General features: G+C 37.6%; 1 long non-coding RNA gene across 1 annotated transcript in view; it reads right to left on the reverse strand.

Annotated features, from left to right (window-relative positions):
* Positions 1–558: 558 nt before the first annotated feature.
* LOC129146339 (uncharacterized) overlaps positions 559–16,942 on the reverse strand; it is a 106,885-nt gene continuing 90,501 nt past the window's right edge. Inside the window, exon 3 of the long non-coding RNA XR_008552907.1 lies at positions 559–575. This is a non-coding gene — a long non-coding RNA (uncharacterized LOC129146339). The remainder of the gene's footprint in view (positions 576–16,942) is intronic.

Below are 16,942 nucleotides of genomic sequence, written 5' to 3' on the forward strand. Positions count from 1 at the left end.
AGCCAAATAACTCACCTGAGGAACATACACCTGCCTTTTTGGTAGGATTTGTCATCATTGACCTTTGTGAGACGCAAGAAAATTGTAGATTTTTGCTCCAGAAAAAAAAAATTACATAAACAACACCTCTCTCCCTCTCTCATCCCTCTCCCCCTCTCAAATTCACTTACACGCACTCACATGCACAGAAACACACACTACTTCTCATACACAGAATTTTGTATATTTCAGGGAAGGCATGGCCTTAGGATAGGAGCCCTTGCTTAATGGAATAAATGTGTCTAGAAAGAGAAAGAGCTATTTCTCCAGTTTTTATATGGATTATATCTAATTTCGATCAATTAACAAAATATTTACTGCTTAATTTGAAGATTAGAATCAAATTTAATTCCATAGGAAACTAAACTTTGCTAAATGTTGTTATAAGAGAAAAAAATTTTATCTCACTTGAGAATATCACATGCTTAATAAAGGGTCTGCCCTTTGATGCTGTTCTCAATTATTGCTTTGAAGATGTTCTTGATAGGGAACAGTCGCATCAGAATCTAAGAATTCATTCTTCTGTGGCCAGTATCCTAGTCAAATAAATCATAGAACAATTATTGTTATTGAATTCATGATGACACAATAGATATAATTGAAAATAGTCTCTGGGACTCATTTTTATCATCAGAAAGTAAACATACTTATATCTCAATCTAATAATGTAAGTATTTTAGGTAACAAGTTTTTGATAAGAACCTAATATTAGATGGTACACATCTTAAGCATATTAGTTCATAATTACCCTCCAGAGGCAAAAAGGAAAAGCAAGTAGATCCATAACATGTTTTTTTAGTGAACTTTGTCTATACCCTAGCTCTTTGTTTGAACTACACTCCTTTCTTTCCTTCAAAATTTTCTATTGGTGAAAATACTTCATTTTATCTTTATTCCTTGATTTCCATTTCTCTTTCAACATACATATGTGTGTGTAAAATAAAGGGTCTGAAAGTGGTATATGCTGAAGGTAGTATTTTCTGTAACCTCAGTGAAGTAATATGAGAAGCAGTTCAAGAGCCAGGGAGTGAGACATGCTTGTGACTAGGTGACCAGTTGGAGTCCATTCTCCACATCATTCAAGGTCTTTGAGACGTGCAGTGACAGAAGCCCTTGATGTCTTTCCTCTGCTATGACTCATAGGGCAGCACTGCCCGGGGTTACTTCATCAAGTTTTCCTTCCTTACCCGGGCTCAGACTCATTTTAAGTTTCAAGATGAGGGAGTTTTTAATGGCAACTCAGCCAAGCCAACTATCACAGTAAATTAAGAGTTCTCAGTTTAAAATAAACTGGAAAGCCCTCCATTCCTGTGGCAAGAATATCTCCATCCAGTAAATGTCAGAGATAATCTGCTCTCACCCTGAGTGAGCCAAGTTGAAACCTCTACATTTTGTCTGATACCAAAGTATCCTGGTATTACCCAGTCAGTGTACCCAAAGAACCCAAAGTCATCCTCTCGCCCTTTAACAATTAAAACCCACTCTGTCTAAAAAAGAAAAAAAAAAATCGTGCATAATTCTTTTTAATGCAGGAAGTAAGTTCATGGATTTATCCTTGATTCCTTCATCTAAGGAAGTACCCACATGTACAACCATCATTTACAAAGTATCAGGATGATATCTAAAATCTATCAGGTTTGAAATATTTGAAGTTATTGTGAGCTCATGTTCCTTGGAACTGTGGAAATTCTTTGGGGGTTGTGTTTAAAGGTCTCCAATTAAAAGGCCAAAATTTCAAGGCTAAAAACTCATCAGAAAGTTTTCTTCAGTGTGAAATTCCCCCTGAGAATTGGCTTTCATTTCCATTAGACTTAGTGTAAATTCTCATTTTGAAACTAATACATATATAGGGGCTTGGACTATACCTCCAGGCAAACTCTGGGTAGTACCTATCAAAGTCCTATCAGGAGGCTGAATCAGTCTTACCTCACATTCACTGAGTGCTTAATACGCATGAAATCCTGTGCACAGCATTTTTGTAGATGTTTCTTTATTAAAAATTCAAAAATTTGAAAAGTAGCAATATCAATTTTATTATAGATACCGTAACTCAAATAGTGGCAACAGAAAATGGCTTGGCAGGTAGGAAATAGCTTATAGTGAGTACTCTTCCATGCTCTCTAGTTCTCTTTCCAGTCAGTCTTTTAATTACACTATTTTCTCCTGCATTCTGGAACAGTTCAACTGGAAAATTAAATTCAGAGTCATTTTCACCTGAGTTCATAGTTTGATGCTGGATTGATCTAACTTATTTTGGTTTCCAAATTATATTACAAAAGTACCTTTCTAGTGATATGGAGACCTCTTCAAATATTGCATAAATAAAAGTGCTAGTTAAAATATGAAATCATGGTTTTAATGCATGCATAAGCTAGCCAGAGAGTAAGGAAATTCCTAAGATGTCAGAAACAATGAGAAAGCACAAATCCTCAGGAGTAAGTAAATGGAGAGCCAGCATTTGCCTGGGGAACACATGCCAGTGTTGGTGCTTTGAGCAGGGCAGTTCTCAGCTCACAGATATGGATTAAAAGGTATTACAGACTAGTGTTAAGAACTACATATTTATGTGTATTATGTGTATTATATGTATTACATGTACATGATTATAACTCCATCTTTACAGCGTAGATTAAAAAGATGATAAAAGAATATAATGAATGAAGTGTATGCCAATTTATAAAAATTAAACAAATGTTAGGTCATAAAGCAAAAATTAGAAAAACATTTCAATGAACAGGCAAACTAGTTTTTATATAGGTGATATGGAAACATTCTTTAAATATATGTAAGGTAAAACATTAATTCAAGAAGAAATAGAAATCCTGACTTTTCTATCAATTCAAGAAGTTAAATATATTGTTATAAAACTTTACAAAAAAAAGACACATAACTAGATTATTTAACGTGATTTCTGGTGCCAATTATAATTCCAAAGGACACAATACCCAAATACCATAATCCCAAATGATGAAATCCTGAAAGATCAAAATCCCTGAAGTCTAAAATCTCAAAATTCACAATCCCAAAATATCAAAGTCCTAAATGTTGAAATCCTGAAAGTTGGAAAGAAGTAAAATCTCAGGTGAAAAAAACAAGAAATCTCCCCTTCCAAATTATTCCAATATTTTGGACAAATCCTGCCCCTTCACACATAGTACCATGCTTGCCTTCAAAAACTGTCTTTCATAAGAGAATGGGAAGAATTTGACAAGCTTAACAACCTTCTGAACTAAAGATGCTTGTTGATACAGAGGTTCTTACACTGATACAAAGCAAACTAAATGATGAACTAGTCTTTGGCTGTCAGAGATAGACTTCTTATATTCAACACTAAGTCTAGCAAAGAAAAACTAGCCCAGGCTTCACTGTGGATAATAGATGACATTTGCAAACTATTCCCACTATTTTTTAATCAACTATATAAAATTCATATCCTTATTTGATCCAAAAGTTCTGGGACTTATCCATTTCTGAATTAATGACTTAAAAAAGCAGTATGTTATTGGACAAGAAGAGACACAGAGATCAGAAATAAAATATATATATGAACAAATAACAAATGACAAATAACAAAATATATATATGAACAAATATATATATATATATATATGAACAAATAACTTAATAAGAAAGATGCCAAGGGCATCCAACAGGGCAAGGAAAACCTCTTCAATAAATGGTGCTGGGAAAACTAGACTCTCACATGTGAAAGAATGTAACTAGGTCACTATCTAGCACCAAACACAAAAATTAATTCAAAATAGGTTAAATATTTGGATCTAAGACCTGAAACCATAAAATACATAAAAGAAAACAGAAACCATTCACTTCTTGACAACAGCCTCAAAATTGTGCTTGGAGAGTCAATTCCAATAGCAATAGAAATAAAAGAAAAATAAATAAATGAGACTACATCAAACTAAGAAGCTTCTGTATAGTGAATAAAACCTGAATCAAAAAGAAAAGATACTCTACTGAATGGGAGAAAATATTTGCACACCATATACCTGACAAAAGAGTGGTATCCAGAGTATATAAAGAACTCACAAAACTCAACAATAAAAACAACCTGATTTTAAAAACGGAAAGAAGACCTAAGTAGACACTTCTCGAAAGAAGATATATAGATGACCAGTAGGCACATAAAAAGATGTTCATTCCCTTTTATTATCAGGGCAATGCAAATCAAAATAACAATGAGATGTTATAAATTCTGTGCAACTGCAGCAGTGATATGTGAGAACTGCCCTAAGTAGAATATTCATCTCACTAGGAGAATGGGATTGTTCAAATGAGATGCAGAGCATCATGGGATATTAAAACCCAGAAATGATGTAGAACAAGATGATGAAAGAAGAGCATGATTTAAAGAAAATCCAGGCATGTACCATTCTGTTAACCACACCTGGCTAAGGGTTATGCTATGGCTCAGGACAAAGAATTGCAAATAACACCAGATAAAATACCACATGTCAGTATGCTTCACTGTTATATAAGCTGCAGAGCTCACTCAGCAATAAGGGTTCAATTATTTTCAAACCTTTTGTTATCTTCATAAGTTTCCAAGTTAAAAAAAAAAACCTACAGAGATTTCTATAGATGTGCTTACATGGAAAGGATTCAACTGAGGGTTGCAATAAGAATTCTAAATGACAACAAAGGATAGGCAATAACTGTCCTTGTAGAACAGGACCTAAACGACTTCCTACCTGGACAGGGTTGCACATTTATACTTTATAATTTTTCTGATAGATTGTGTTCCCGGGTAACTAATTACCTCTGCTAATTCCTTTGCTGCTCTTCTGTTCCTCTACTAATAACCACTAAAATCTGACAAGTTCAAAATTTTGAAAGTCATTCAACTATTTAACTCAGACCTAGACTTTTTAGAGAAATAGAAACTTCCAAATGTTGATAATTTATCTAAATGACATATTATTCCTCTAAATTGACATGAAGTCAACTCAAAATTATCCCCAGTAACAAGATTAGGCGCAGCAAACATAAGTTTATTCTACTGATCATCAAGAAAGCTCATCTGCTTACTCCTTTATCAAACTTTCACCAGAGTTACTAACCAGTATCTGAAAGGACTGATTCAAGTTTATTTTATTTGCCTTATTGTTCTTCTAGACAGTCCTATTGAATTGCCAGAGTCAGACAATAGAAGGAGATCCAAGGAGAAAGAAAAAAAATATTTAATTCCCTAACTGGATAATCACTTTTGAGGTAATACAGTAGAATGTGCTTTCTCCTTAATTTAATGTTAACTTAGAAACCACATATATTTACTCTGGATGGTATGGCTTAGGTGACCAGATGTTTCAACACTGTCACTCCTGTCAACATTATGTCCATTGACATGGTCTTCATTTTATCCTCCACTTCACCTTCTTTTTTCCCCCTTTTCTCTTTATCCTGTTGACCATGAGCTAGCCCTCTTTTTCCAGAGTTCTTTATTATAGCAGAAACATGTAAAGCTCCACATGAGTAGATGGGCACCAAAAGATTAACTGAAGGTCTTCAGGCATGGAGAGTATCTCTTAGTCCCATCCCTGTCCACCTCCCCTGAAAAGTGTCATCATTCTTCCTACTTTCCTCTAGCACTAGGGAAGAAAACCAGCTTCTGCTGTGTGCTAGCCCATGCCAGACATTGTGGCTAATCTACATCCATCCTTACTCAATCCTGCCTTCAGATAACTGCAGTAATGGAATATTGTGCCTATTTTACCTAGGGCTCAAAGGGATTAGGTTCTATTCTGTTACTAAGAAACAGAGGCAAGATAGAGATCCAAGCTTTCACTCTTTCAACCACAAAAATGCTACCAGGCATGAGATACACAACTTCTTTTGCTGTATTCTAACCAACTTTCAGTCTCTAATTTGGTCAAAGTATTGTGTTTCCCACACTAATTCCCATGTTTACAGAGGAAATTAACAAACTGTAGAACATTTAAATTTAATTATAAAATTAAATAGAGGGATATTATAGTTTAAAGATTTTTAATAGATACTGGAATCAATCTGGTTTCACTTAAAATACTTCAAGAGAGTTTCAAAGAAATGCAAAGATCAGGGATTTTGTGTGTTTACTTCTGGTTAAATATGGCAGCTTGTTGGATTATCTCTGTTCCCTCCAAAAACTCTACTAGAATGACAGCAAAGAGATTTAAAACAAGACAAGATAAAACCCTCACAAGACCAAGGGAATAGAGGAGAAGAGAAAAGAAACAAAATTCTGGATGTTAGGAAGAAAATGAATGGGTACAGCAGGCTTAGCATATGCAGTAAGCTAACTGCTAAATCAGTAGTAGGGAAAGCCAAGAAGGTGCTAGATTTGGCAGCACCCAGAACATTTTGAAGTAGTGGTGAAGGTAAAGTTAATAAAGATTATTGATTGACAATCATAAGAACCTTCCAAAAACTCCAGTACCAAGAGCCAGGCAGTTGCTGCTTCTTAACTATGGGAAAAAATAAATGTTTATCCTCTAGAGGATGTAACATAGAGGCTCTCTGAGCTGAAGGATACCAGGACCAGTTAATTATAGGTATACAGTGAAACTAGATAGTTAAGTAAAAGTATTACTAAGAGCCTCTGCTCTCCAACTCTCTTTCCACACTTGCTTTCCAGTAACCTGAACTCAATAAGATATCATAATGTCCTTCTCTAGGAAATAGAAATATCCCAAGAGAAAAAGCCCAGATATTTGGACTGCCCCAGTGAAATGAGCCAAACAGGTCACCCTGATCTCCAGCCCACCACAATTGACCTCAGCAACATGCACAGAGTTTGCAGTTTGCTCTCTAGAGCTCTATCCTTACACATGAGCAAAGATATGACTCTTCAAACTTTGAGGAACACATCTCATATTAAAAACAAGAGTTCCAAATAAGTATTTTAAAGCCACATGGAGGTAAAAAAAAATGCAAGAAAAAAAATTCATAAACATTATTGCTAATAGTCTCAGGAAGCTAAGAGTGGATTTTGCATCCATTAAATAAGAATGGTATAATGTAAAAATCAAAGCTCCAAATTATTATAAAGAAGACAGTATGTGCAAAAAAAACATGATTATGTTGTTTAAGATGCAAGTTTATAAATTGTTATGATGGCAAATGGAAAACTAATATATATATTAATGAAAATAAATCAATAAAGATGTTTAATTAGATAGGCAGATAAAAATTTTTCTTCATTAAAAGCATTAACAAAAATGTACATTTTCATTAAAAATTATAATTCTTATGAAAACTCATAACCTTGTGGGGAAAACAGGAAAAAAAAGAGTAAATATTGTTATGAAAATTCCAAAGAAATGAATGATGCTTCAATGGATATAATGGCCAGGAAAATAGCTAGAGGTGACTTCTCTGAAGAAGAGGCATCAAGTTGAGACTGAACAAGTAGGAGCAAACCTATAAACAAAGATCTGGGGGTTGGAAGCACTTTGGAAGTGAATGTGACAAATCTCAGAGGAAGACATGAGATTAAAAGGGTCAAGAAACTAAAGACCCATTAGGCTAAAAAGAAACCCATGAGGCTAAAAAGAGGCTGAAAGTGAGTAAGGAGATGGGGGTGGGGGGCTCCAGAGGGGATTGGGGAGTTGGCTGAGCAGGGACTCAATGAGGGCAGGTCACGGCAGCCAAAAAAAGGTTTTGGAGTTTCATCTCATATCCCCTCTCTCTGAAAATATAGTCACACACCAGAATTTGTATTATATTTTAACTCCAACCCATCTACATGACAGACTGAATCTGAAAATGAGTTGACTTTAAGGAGATGCTGTGTAATACAACACCCAGGAGGGTGGCAGAAAGCAGGCATACTGGGAAAAAATTCTTTTTTTAACAATCAGGTCTTTGAATTCTGAAACAAAGTCATTGTTCTGTTTATTTTGTGACAATCTGACAAAGTAAGATCTTGACCAACATTTAAAGTAAAAGCGTCCCTCTACTCCACCCAACTATCCTGTGCCCCCAAGGCCTAAACATTTCAGTCTCACTGCCACAGAAACCCTTCATTTCTAAAATGGCCATTCTTTTTCACACCAATGGTCATCAAATTAAGTGAGTGTGACTCAACCAAATGACACAATGTCTTCAAACAGCCATAGGTTTAAGCTCTAATCCCCTCAATTAGAGATAAATCCAGCCCCTAATTATTCTGGATGCTGCCTCTGTGCTCACTTGAGAATGCAGGGGAGAGGAACAGTTTAGAGCTATCAGCCCCCCACTGAAACATAAAACACAGTCTCTTCACCTGTCTGTTCCTTTCAATTACGCTATCTTCTCTACCAATGGTACTTGGAAAACTCGGGGACTATCCTTTTGTACAGTACAGTACAGTACCCCCTCCTTTGGCAAACCTACCCCAGATTAATTGGCACTAATACACCCGATCACAGGTTCACAGCTGTATACAAGATGTTGGGGAGTGCAGCAGAGGGAGGGTGATTATGGTTGCCTGCACACTGTCATTGCTTAGTAAGAACAGACTCCCCTCCTTCAGAAGTGGCATGATAATGAAATGTAATAGCAGGCCCTCTTGGCAATCAATGCCATGGTGGATAGAAGTGCACATCTCAGTGACAATAACAAAGATGGAATGTGAAACAACAAAGCCCTCTCTCTCTTGGCCAGAACTCTTGAGAGCAGCTCATTACTTTAACCTTTCCACCTTCACTGGATGCACAATTAGAAACATGCATTTCCACAGGCATTAAATGCACTGGTATGCTCACTCTGCCTTCATTAGAACACTCAATGGGGCCCAATTAGCCGGATGGCCATAAACAGATGTTTGTGTCTTGAGAAAACAGAACAAGAACATTCTTGGAGCCAAAAGAGAATGGAGAAAACTCAGCACACCCCACCTGATTAGTTACCCAACACCTAGATTTTTACTTTTGACATGAGCCTACAGTTTTTGTTTTGATAGGAAAAGCTTATGGCCAGAAACATGAAGTTCTTCTATAACAGAAATCAATATTTCACTTGGGTTACAGAATATTTTTTAAATCTAGCCAACCTTTAAAAATTGAGAGACTTGTTGGATTGCTTGCATTCCCTGAAAAGAAGTCAGGTTTGGCAACTATGAACCAGGCTGCTTTCCTGTTTGGCCAGAATGACTGGAAGTGAGAGCGTCTCCCTCCTGAGAGGAAAGAGCTTGTGCTCCACCTTGCTGCCATCACCATCACTACTGAGCACCTGGGCCTGACCCACCTGTCTTTTTCATGTTGTGGGTCCTGTAACCATAAGGGTAGACTCATAGCTATACTTAACAGCTTGGGTAAATGAATCAACTTGTCCGTGCCTCAGTTTTCTTTTTTCTTTTTAATATAGAAGAGGGTTATAATAGTCACCTATAATAGTTACTATGGAAATTAAATGAGTTAAAGCATAGATAAAAGATAGATAGATAGATAGATAGATAGATAGATAGATAGATAGATAGATAGATAGATAGATAGATAGACAGATAGATAGACAGATAGACAGACAGATAGAGAATTGTGTTTGGTACATAGTAAGTACTCAATAAATTTAACCATTAATTGATTGTTACTGCTATCATCAACATCACTTTCATCACCAGTGCTGGGGAACATAACCCAAATCTGGTGTCTTCATTCCTCCAGTGGGAAATCTATGCCATGTAGTTACCAACAAGAGCATCGTCTATAATAAAGATAGCTTAGGACCCACTTTTATGTAGAAACACCATGCTGATAATTTGTCTTATATTTTACTGTAAAGTGAAAACTGGACTTGTCACAGGGCAGAAAAGAATCAGTGCAAGAAATAAATAATAATCTTAGCTTTAAACCTGATATCCTTACAGTGTATGAGGGCAGGCATCAGGGATGCATGATCAGGTGTGTGTATCTGAAGAAACAGATAAGCACAACACTGAAAAAGAAACAACAGCAAACCCATGGCCCCATGCATGTTTGGAAAATAAAGGCAATTTGTTCTTGAGGAGGTCTGTTCTAGAGCTTAACTCACTTCTGCCCAGTACCCACGTAACAATTCTGTCAAGTGAGCAGGAATCAGACTTTGCTCCAGCAGAGGTCATTCACCTTCCATGGCCTGCCTGCCACAACACCATGCCTTCCCAGGAGACTTCCCAGTTCTGTAGGAAAAGGTCAGGATGGAGAGGCACCTTACCAAAATACAAACAACAACGGAAGTGTTTTCCTTTACCTTAATGCATTCAGATCATTGGCTAAGACACTGTGAATACCTTCTCATTAAGGTTCTCAATGAGGTTTAATAGCACTTTAAGGGGTATCGGTGAACCTCTGGGCTATTTTAATCATCACAGTGATAGGGGCACACTATAACTATTAGTGCACAAAAGTGAAAGATATTAAACATCTTATCCACTCTTGGAAAAGTCAGACACAGCTAATGCCCATTCCAAAATGCCAAGGGCCACCCCACTGGAAAAAAACAAATGATTTATATTCCTATTCAAATAGAGTCTGAACAAAATCTGCCTTGAAGTATAGTAAGTGCATTCTGATAGACAGTGGTTATTTATTGTTTGACCCCAGCATTAAATATTACTCAAAAAGTCATTCAGGTGAATTTGCAATGGCCAAAGAATATTAGCATTGATAGCAACACCTATTCAAGATGCTCTTCTATAATTTCACTCTTGTTCTTTCTTTGACAATTCTCAAATAAGCCTCCATCATTCCAAAGTTTCTTCTGGGGACTCCAATTCTCCATTTTCCTGGAGGCGGAACCAAAACCCTATTAAGTGCTACTTCCTATTCTAGGTACTAAGAATATCCTTCAGTGAGCCAAATAAATGAAATTGATGTGCTCATCAGGCTCCCATTCTAAAAAGGTGAGACAAACAATAAACTAGTAAGTAAATTGAAAAAGTATGTAATTTCAGATAATGAATGCAATGAATATTTCTACATAATGATAAGATGTTATGGAATAGGGCTCCCTTAGATGTAGCAGGCAAGAAGAAACTCCTGAGAATGTGTCACTAATTTCTGGGTGACAAGAAGTAACTCACCATGGTGGATGAAGCATCCCAGGCAGAGAGAAGAATAAGAACAAAGGCCATTGGGTAGGATGAAGCAGGCATGTTTCAGGAAGAAAAAGAATGCGATGTGGCTGAGCAAGGAAGTAAAGAATACAGAGTAGAGCTGGAAAGGTAAGAGGAGATCAACTCGAAAGGTCATTATAGAACACAGACATCTGGATTTGATTCAAGGTGCAATGGGAAACAATGTGAGAAGTGTATGTGATGTGAGAAAATGGATTATAGGAGATAAAAGTAGAAGTAAGGATACCAGTTAAAAGGCTACTGGACAAAAATTTGGATTAAATAACTCCTGAGATGCATTTCAACTCTAAAATTCTACCTTGGTCCTGTGGAATCACAGGAGGTGACGAATACCAGGCAGAGCCTAAAGACAGTCTTAGTCTAACATCACCCACTAAGCCTCATTTGCTGGAGGGATCTTTTTTCACCAAAGGTATCAGTTCTCCTGAGACACCTCAAGAGTCCTGTACTTTTATGTCCTCAAACCCTGCTATCTTGTCAGAGTCCTATGACAAAGACATAGTGATACTAGTGTACTGTTTGCAAAGGTTTAATAGCAGAAGACCTCTGCATTCGATGTTTTAAGCCCAAATATTTCTAGTTACTTACATAGGATGCAAAACATAGAAAGTATCATTTTTTTCCATTGTGATTGCTAAGCAATCAGGTTTCCCTTAATGAAAACTTTGGATAATGAGTACATTTTATAAAGTGCCCTGTCTCTTCCCCAATACAGATGATCCACATCACCAGGAAATGGCCTCAGGCATGAGGGGTTAAAAGGACTGTGAGGCGGGGCATGGAAATCAATTTTTAACTCTTATTTTAATTGTTGGCTGTTTTGGCTTAATACTTGGTTATTTTTCATAAACATTTGCATTAGGCATGCAGATCATTCCCTGATTAAAGGACCCAATTTAACATTCTCTGCTTCCATCCAAAATAATCGACTTCCATGCCAAACAGAACTTGGCTTCCTCTGAGTACCTGCCTAAGCATTGTTCTCACCTCCATGTGTATAGCTGCTGATTCTGGGGGGGGGAGTACTTCCAACCCCTCCACCCAGCTTCTATGAGTTCTCATCTCCAGGGTAAAACAGACTTTTCCAGAACAAACTGCTTCCTGTCAAGGGCAAATGATAATTCACACTTGCTAAACAAGTGCACTACTAGTAGGAATCTAATGAAATTTTTTAGAATTTCAAAATGCTGGCATTTGTCTAGAAAAAGAGATAACGACTAAGCATAAATTTTGACTGCTGTGTACATTCAGAAATAAATACATTTAGACCCACAATGAGAGAACTAAATCGTGGAACAGAATAAAAACGGGAAGAAGCATCTACACCACTTCCCACAGTAACTCTGTCCCCACGTTCATTGTAACACTTCTGTTCTCCACCTTTTTTAACTTCCCTGGTAGCTATGGTTGACCTTGTGACCTGGTTTTGGTCAAAAGAACATAAGGAAGAAGTTGCGGTAATTTTCACTTTCCTGCTAAAAGTAACAGATGCGGCTAGCATCATCGCCTTCCCTGATCTGCCTTCCTGTTTCATACTTTGAACCTGTAGGAGGATGCAGCTGTGACTACAAGGAAAAGAACCCCTTTCCCCCAGAGGACCATATAGATGCCAAGCTAAAACCTTCATACTGGGAAGCAGCTGAACAAGAATCCTCAATTGCTGACCTCCATCCTTGTTGTATAAGAAAATGAAACCCTATTGGATTTAAGACATTATTTTCATATCTGCCTGAACTTGGTTCCACAATGGATAAAATCCGTCATCAGCCTTATATCAGGAAGATCCAGAGCCCCTTCCTTCTCAGGATCCAATCTCATTCTCCATAGACCACTCCCCCCTGACAATGATCTTATAACTTCTAAGCCAAAGTTTGTTTCTTGGCACTAAACACTAATATAGTTTGGGACAAATTTTGATCACATGATGCATCAATCAGGATTTAGTGAGGAAAAGAGAGCCATGTAGTAGTCTGTAGGGAGGAGTGTGGAGGGAGGATTTAATAATGGGACATAGTTGCGGGCTTCAGAAGAGCTGAGAAGTCTAGCGGCATGTGGCTCTGACCAGTGCCGGAGTAGAGAGCCACTGCCAGCCCTAGAGCCGAGGGGCCCAGGAGAGGAGTCAGGAATGTCCAGTAAGAAGAAGTACCATGCAGAAGGCCGTGGCCCGCGGGAGCTGATGCCACAGGGGGACGGTCTGCCTGTGTCTTGCCTCAGCCCTGCCTCCTATTTCTCATCACCCACCTGTACCTCCCACAGGACAAGCCTCCCTCAACTCAATAGCAAAAGAACCTGATAATGGTTGTTTTTAAAATTCAGTCTTTCTCAGTGCAGAGCAGAGTAGAAAGGACAGAGAAAGGATTTGAAACCAAGCAACAAATGACAAGTTTCAAGTTTCGCTGCTGTTACTAGTGAGGCTAATAATATCTCAATGACTGTTTACCCAATGACTTTTTTTCCCAACTCCCTCCCCCCATTCTCCAGAGAATTTACAATGATCATAAAACGTTCATCACATAGGATGTCAGAAGTGGGTGTTTCTGTGAGAGAAAAATACACATTTTTTCTTAATATTTATAGCACAAAAGCACAAGGAAATTCCATTTTAAGCAGTTGTGAGATTTAACAAAGACAAAGAATAGCAAACGACCTAGAAGTATAATTACCACCATAATGGACCTTTGATTATTATCAGAAAAGAATTCCCCTTTGCCCGACTTCATGACTGTGCCCTCTTCTGAACACAAGGGAGACCTGACTGTCATGACCTACCTTAGTAGTGAAGGAAGAGAGACAAAGGAAAGACCTGGTAATTTCAACATCATCATCCACAAAAAACTTAACACTAAGCATTTATAGAGGTGCCAAAAGACTTACTTAAAGTAAGATTATGTTGCTAAGTGTTCTGAAATCCAAAGCATTATAGAAGTAATATAGATGATGATGGACATAGACAACAGATGATGGATAGAGCTGATAACCTCCTATTTAATTTTGTAATCTTACATATATCTTTTCAAAAGGGCGTTCAGCTTCTGTTTGAATCTTTGCAGTTCCAGAATGCTTACTGCTACATGCTGTGGTATGTGCTGGAGCCATGTTTTTCTGACTAGAAAGTCAAGAATCTCCTTCCCATCTTCTTCTACCCTGTCATGTCATGCTTATCTTCCTCCTTCCTTTTGATGCTCATTCAAATATGTGAAGCTACCGTACTACCTGGGCTCCAAGCTAAAGGCTTCCTTCTTCCTCAACCAAAGCCACTCTTCAACCATGTAACTCTCCTCAGATTTTCTTTCCAACAGTGCCCTTTCTAAAATTGTGTGCTTTAACTAGACAGGATTCTGCAGTTGTCAGGCAGTTAGTGCTGAATGTAGGGGCCACACTTCTCATCTCCACACTGCCACCTGTAGAATCTCAGATTGTGTTACTTTTTTTTTAAATCACATATATGTCTTTTCCACTGGAACTGAGGTAATTTTTTTCAAGCACCTAAAGTGCTTGAAAATATCTAGCAATTTTAGGTTAATAGTGGTGTCATTTTTATAGTATTTTATATCATATCATGGCCTATAATTTTCATTTTTTTAACTGCTCTCAGAGTGTCATATAATTTGGTTGTGTTATTGACTTTGGAACACAAATATATAACTGTTTGTTATAAATATTAGCACATGGTTTTAGCCATTTTTTCTAATTTGTTGTTTGAATATTCTATTCCCCTTGGCATCTATGCAACATTCTGGTTCTAAGTTTGCCGCGGTATGACTAGCCATCTTCTTTGGCTTTGCAGTCAGGGTACAGACAGGACGTTCCTCTCCTGGTTGCCACTAATCAATATTCTTTAAGAGCAGTTCAAGCAATTATCAACAGATCAATATTAATAATCATTCGCCCACATCGTACATGAGGAAATCTCAAAGTATTTGCTGAAATCCTTGGTCTCCTATGCTAGGGACCAAACTCCTTTAAAACAGCTGCAGGAATATAATTATGGGTGGGTGTCTCAACCCCTAAATAGTTGAGATGCTATATTTGAAAAATAATGAGACAAAATATATTAAAAGTGCATTAATACCACTATAAATTAAAATATATTAAAAGTGCATTAATACCACTATACCACCAAGCTCTTCAATGCACTAACATGAGAGGAAGAGGAAAAATTATCATATCTCAATTCCCTGGCTATTTTATGATTTCTAAATGAAACGGAAAGTGATAAGGATTCTTTTCATGAATATAGAAAGTTTTACTTCTTCATACTGAACTTGTTTTTCATAAATAAAGGAAGCATTGAATTGCACTGATAGCAGTCCTCACCCCCTATCTCTTAGGAAGTCTCAGGGTATGTGTTACTTTGGGGTTCAATCTGAGTTGTCACATTTCTAGCTCTTAAATTTGAGGAGAGGACAACAGCCAACATTTACATTCTCAGTCTCTTCAGGAGGGTTTGTTTGTACTCAGACTAAAAAGAAGTTAGAAAAATAACATTTGTGGATAATTTTATACTTCCATAAATCCAACTTAGCACAAGAGGAGAATGCTAACAACAGTTACCCTATAACAAGCACTCCCTAGGATATATCACTGGATCATCACAAAACCCCACCATATGTACTATTACTGTCCATATTGTATAGGTGAGGAAGATGAAGTGTAAGGGAGCTAAGTGACTCCTCGTGGCCAGTAAGTGACAGAACCCACACAGCCTAACATCAGAGCCTAATTGCTTAGCCCTGGGTTGTTCCTGATCAAGACACTAAGCATGATCAGAAAGTTGATAATGCACCTGGTGAGTAGAGAGAGGGGAAATAATGGGTATGAGGAAGGATCTAGAAGTCATTTATGTGTCTTTGTGAAGGCACAAAGACAGAGGTACTCTGCCAATTTCTGGTGGGACTGAGACCCACTCTCCACAGCCCAGCAGTAGACATTATTATTGGAAAATCTTGCCCACCATTTGATGCTAAGATATAGGAGGTGTCATTGACAAAACTTGCCTGAAATTGAGCTTGATGTTGAAAGTCTGTCATTAAGGACTCAGGTAACTGGCCACTGCCGTCATTGGGTTTAAATTTACTCTGCACAAAGGAGTTACATTTTTGTTGCAAGGAAAGTCCTGTCTGCATTCTATAGAGAATTCATTCTCTTACAGACCGCACCTGCAAATATGAAATCTAGTTATGATAGGTTTTGCTATTTTTTTAGTCTTTTTCCTGTAAGAATCGATCAACAACACACCTACCACGTGCCAAATGGACTCAGCTTCCCTACTGCAGCTGAGTCCTTCTGTACCTCAGTTTACCTCACACTTGGCTCATATCAATGACAGAAAAACTATTTCCCAACTTTAATGTGGAACCCTTTAGACACAACTTGTGATTTGTAGCTGAGCTCAAATCAGCAATTTCTCCATGGGTCTCGTGTAAGCCTGATTTTTATTTGGCTTTGAATGTGAGGAATAATTAAGGTTTGAGAGAAGCAAAATGGACTTGCCAACTCAGCTGCTCTTGAGACCCAGTCTTTTGCATGTCCCGAGGAGCAGGAGGTGTCAATCCAGAAACACCAGCAAGCAACAGCCACCTGGCTAATGGCTTCACTCCTTCGTGACTATAAACCACATTAAGAAATGCTGTATCAATCTACAGTGACCCAACACTCTGTGGCTATTTGCACATGGAGGTGGGTATGCAGCGTACTGCACGCATACAGAGACCGCAATGGCACGCACCATTCCCTTTTATTTGTTAAAACAAGTTGGCCATTTTATTAAATTCCTATGAATACTATAACAAATAGCAAAAAATTGGGTGGCTA

Source organism: Talpa occidentalis, unplaced genomic scaffold, assembly GCF_014898055.3.
Source record: "Talpa occidentalis isolate TD23 unplaced genomic scaffold, MPIMG_talOcc4v2.1 talOcc4.2, whole genome shotgun sequence".
NCBI lineage: Eukaryota > Metazoa > Chordata > Mammalia > Eulipotyphla > Talpidae > Talpa > Talpa occidentalis.